The sequence below is a fragment of the Gossypium arboreum genome, chromosome 2 (assembly GCF_025698485.1).
Source record: "Gossypium arboreum isolate Shixiya-1 chromosome 2, ASM2569848v2, whole genome shotgun sequence".
Taxonomy (NCBI): Eukaryota; Viridiplantae; Streptophyta; class Magnoliopsida; order Malvales; family Malvaceae; genus Gossypium; species Gossypium arboreum.
In genome coordinates this window covers 100,580,087-100,585,016 of record NC_069071.1, presented here as the reverse complement: position 1 = coordinate 100,585,016, position 4,930 = coordinate 100,580,087, and the positions used below count along the sequence as shown (strand labels likewise).

Below are 4,930 nucleotides of genomic sequence, written 5' to 3'. Positions count from 1 at the left end.
ATTAAACAAATCTTAATAGGCAAATATGTTATTGCACATACATACTTATTAAATTGAAATAATCTCTTGTACATATCCCTATGTCAATTCAAACAATTAATTAAATCTAATAAGCACATAAAAGACTACGTGAGGTAACAAGGTATCCCTACCTTGAAACAGTTTAGTAACAATAATCTTGCAAGTTATGCAAGGAAAATATATCGTCAAATACCGTTACTAATTTAACCCTCAGCTACCTTAGATGATTAAACATGCACTGATTAAGTACTGTGTTCATTAATTACAATTTTAATCCATTTAAATAATTAATTCATTAGCTACCTCACAATTGTAATGCAAGAATAACTTAGTCATGATTTTACTTAATCAAGCTTCTTACTGAGGCTTATAACAACATAAACGCAATTTTAACAATTTTAGCAAACGAAATGCAATCAACTTAACACAAATTAAATTCAAGCTAAATTGATTAAATTAACCATTACAACAACATAAATATCTATAGATATGTTCATCATAACAACAACAAAAATTAAAGAGATAAGGAACAAGAATCAAATCCAATGTTTTTCTGTGGCTTGGCTAGTTTGCTCCGTTCTTCCTTCTCTGTTGTCCTCATCGACCAAGGCTGCTATGAACACTTAATTGCTGCTCCAAATGGCTGATTAATTCCCCTTTTCCAAGAGGAAAAATCGGCAAGAGAGCAAGGGAATTTGGAATGGAAAAGAAGAGAGAAAGTGGAGAGAAAAGAGAAAAGATGTGAATGCTTGAGATGTGTTTCAAATGACCAGCCTAAGGAGTTTTTATAGCTGATGAGGGCTGCTAAAAATAGCTAAAATTATCAGCCAAAGAGCCCTCCCTTGGTCGGCCACACATGTGGCAAGGTTGATAGTTTCAACTTCGCTAATTTAGGCTTGGGGCAAATCTATAAAGCCACCAATTGTGGAGGGGTTTGTTTGCAACTTGAACATGTCTTCAAGGGCCTCTTTGTGAGCTAAATAATCATCTAATAAGCTGATTTGGGTCAACATATGGATGATTTTGGGCTGTCCACTTCTTGGCCAGTTCGATTCACTCGGTTCGGCTCAACTAGACCACTTTTTCATAATTAATTAATAATAATTTATGTAATCCAAATTAAATTGGATATAAATTAAAATTAATTATATCATGAATTAATATACATAATTTGGACCGCCTTAGGCTAAAAATTTATTTCACCTTGATGCTTCAAAAATGGCTTCTCGGTTTTGTGCTTCTAGCAGTGTCTACCGAGCCAATTTTCGCCCTTTGTGCAAATCTGTCGAAAATGATCAAAATCAATCAAAATTTATTATAAAATTAATTAAAATTAAAAATTTTCATGATTTAAGTACAATTTAATTATTTTATAATAATTATATATTTGTCAATAAGAATCTTATCGAAACTGCATAAATTTGAGTTAAAAAAGGCATGAAAAAGTGTGTATATTCTCGTGTTTTCAACTGTCTCTTATTCAGCTGTGGTTAATGGAAATATTGGAGAAACTTTAATCCAACCAAGGGACTTCAACAAGGTGATCGCTTGAGTCCATTTTTATTCCTAATAAGTGGAGAGGGTTTATCGTGCCTAATGAGACTAGCAAAAAGAGAAGGGCTTTTAAAAGGTACCAAGATTAGTAGGAGCAGCCCAAAGGTGTCTCACTTATTATTTTCAGATGATTGCATCTTGTTTGGGGAGGCAACAAGAAGGGGAGCTTTCGTAATCAAGGACATTCTACGTGAGTACAAAAAAGGTTTGGGTCAGTGTGTTAACTTTGACAAATCAACTGCCTTTTTTAGTAAAATTAAATTGGAGAAAGATAGACAATTGGTGGTTAATCAGCTGGGAGTTTGAAGCTCAAACGACCTAGAACGATACTTAGGGTTGCCAAGTATAGTTGATAGAAGAAAAAAAGATTTTTTTCAAGTTTTGAAAGATCGACTAAAATGGTGCATTGATAACTTGAGTATCAGATACTTATCTTAGGGTGGAAAAGAAGTTTTCACTAAGGTTGTTTTACAAGCTATACCGACATATTCAATGGCTTGTTTTTTATTACCAGAACCATTATGTGATGAACTGGTGCTGTTGGAAAAACATGTGCTTTTTAAAAGAAAATGGACGTTTAGGTTTCCGAAATTTAAGTCAATTTAATATTACGTTATTAGCCAAGTAAGGTTGGCGTCTTTTTAATTATCCAAATTCTCTATTGGCCAGAGTTCTTAAAGAAAAATATTTTCCGCATTCGAATTTTCTAAATTCACAGTTTGGGAAATTTACCTTCATTTACCTGGAAGAGTATTTGGGCAGCAAAGGGTCTTCTTTGAGATGGACTTTGTTGGAGAGTTGCAAGAGGAAATGAGATCTCTATATGGAATGATTACTGGATTCTAGGGATTGAAGCAGTTGGTTGGCAAAACAGAGAAGAAAATGATGAACTCCAGTTAGTCTTGGATCTAATTGATAGCACAAATAAAACAAGGAAAACGGAGTTAGTCACCAATACCTTCCAAACGGAAATTGCCCAAAGGATCTTGCAGATCCCTCTTGCAGAAGCTAACCATGAAGATTTTCAAGTGTGGAAAGAAAAACCTTTTGGAGAATACTCAGTACGGTGTGCCTATAAACTATTACAATATGCTAGCTTTGGATCCTAATAGTTAGTTAATACATATCAAAATCAAAGACTTCTATAGAAAACTATGGGATTTACACCTACCATAAAAAATTACATTAACAATATGGCAGATCTCTTGAAACTATATACCTACACTAGCAAGCTTAGACACAAGCGAGTGACCACTAACTCCAGATGTCCTCGTTGTTGCTCTAAAGAAGAGGATAGCCACCATGTATTTAGACAATGCCTTACAATCATTGAAGTATGGCAAAACCTTAATCTCTCTTAGGTTATAACTCATATGAATTAAAATATCTGGGAGTAGCTAACCTGGGTTTTTGCAAAGAGTACTAAGGAACAGTTCTGGATGTTTTGTTATGCCTTATGGTTCATTTGGAGCTCACGGAATCAGTATGTTCATGAAAGAAAAACCATTTTAGATAGGAATTTGTCACAAAAAATCAGAAGATATATAGTAGAACTCAAAGGGGTACAAGAGAAAAAGCTTACCTTTAATACTGAAAGAGTTCATAACCAAATAGGGGCAACAATAGGTACAACAGTATAGTTTGATGCAGCCTTCGACACAAGAAATTCTATATTGGCTTCGGGTGTAGTGGTTCGAGACCAGATGGGTGTGTTAAAAGCCTCAAAGACGAATCTCTATTATAATTTCTCATCCCCGTTTACAGTAGAAGGTCATGCAGGGTTAGATGCCATCAAGTTAGTATTATTAATGGGTTTAAATTCAGCAACAATAATGGGAGACTCTAAAACAGGCATCAAGAAATGTCAATCGAAAAAAGTAGACAAATCAGTACTTTGAGCGATTATTAGAGATATTCAGAGTAAATGAACTAGTCTTCAAGAGATCACTTTCTAGTTTATCCACAGATCGGAGAATGCTCACGCCTATAAACTAGCAAAAGAAGCACTAGAAAAAAGGGAAGAATCATACTTGGTGGGGGAAGCGCTGAACCATAGAGATCTGGTTCTGGAAGAAAGATGGAGAAGAAATCCAGACTGAAATCGTTTTGCGGTGGAGAAATGAAGCAGTCAAAGATAACAAGTACATGGAAAAAGTTTTAGGGAAGATCTATCTCTGAACAGACGTGGCTGTTGACATGAAAAGACGATAGGATTAATGGTGGCCAGGCTGCTCGATTTGACTGGAACTTTTTATTAATTATTTCTTTTTTCCATTCACTATTTTGTTTCTACTTTTATTTATTTCAGTAACGGGCTAATTAGAAAAGATAAATTGTATGCCCTTTTTTATTTATTTGTTTATCCAAGTGGACCTAAGCACAAAATTTTTGGGTATTAGTTTTTATGGTTTTCTAATAAAAGCCTAGTCAACTCATTAAAAAAAGGTTTTAAGCTCGAACCTTAATAATCCCTCTTTTCCTCTCTCTAATAAAATTATAAAAATTAAATTGTTATAATTATTTAGAATTAGATATTAATATTAAATTTGCCCATACGTTAAAGCACCTATCATTTTAAATACCATTCAAATTTTTTTAAAAGTCTTTAAAAATAAAACTTATATCTCAAATAGGTTTGTCAGGATTTGGGAACTGATAGAACGAATGACCAATAGGATCTGAACCTTTGACTCGGATAAACCTAACTCAAATGAAGAATGTTCACCTACAGGTGCAATTAGCTGAGGACCTCACAGGATGCAAGATGTTCGCAAAGGTAGCACGCGTAAGCCTCGTACAAACAAGGTCGCAAGAGGGAGCTCGTGTAAACCTCAAATGGACGAGGTCGCAAGCCATGTCTGGGAAGAGGACCCCTTCCCTCGTGATTAGTAGGTGTAAGGCTTGTTAGGAGAGTCAGTCCCGGGGTTAGAAAGGACTGCATGCTCCATAGGTAAGTGTCCAATAAGCTAGAGGAGGCCCTGAAAATGTCTGCACTAGGGATAGGGATGTTAGTGCCCTTGGCCTAAAGGCCAAGACAAAACAGGTGACCTTATTGTGAGATATAATAGTAACAATAGGAATTATGTATAAATACCCACTGTGTTTCCCTTAATACAACATAAGCAAATATTACTCAATAATTGGTGCAGTAAATGTGGACTACTTCCGATCGATAGATTTTCTCTAGTTTGATTCAGTTCTTTTCAACCAAAAGCGAAAAATGACTCACCCCAAAGAGGCCTTTCCCTTCCTCCCCTCCTCTGGTCAGGTAGGAGCATTGAGTCCCAACCCTCAACATGACGAAACAGACTTATTTTCCACCTAGTTCATTGACAGGCCTGAAAACCTCGACAAT

At 35.4% G+C, this 4,930-nt stretch overlaps 1 long non-coding RNA gene across 2 annotated transcripts; it reads right to left on the bottom strand.

Annotated features, from left to right (window-relative positions):
• Positions 1–442: 442 nt before the first annotated feature.
• Positions 443–3,869, bottom strand: LOC108462085 (uncharacterized). Of its 2 annotated transcripts, XR_001867918.2 has the most exons (4): positions 3,606–3,869; positions 2,534–3,310; positions 2,308–2,417; positions 443–1,303 (listed from the first exon to the last, which is right to left on the bottom strand). It is a non-coding gene; the product is annotated as an uncharacterized LOC108462085 (long non-coding RNA). The 2 variants fall into 2 exon arrangements; XR_001867917.2 differs by having other exon boundaries at positions 2,534–3,857.
• Positions 3,870–4,930: the final 1,061 nt, after the last annotated feature.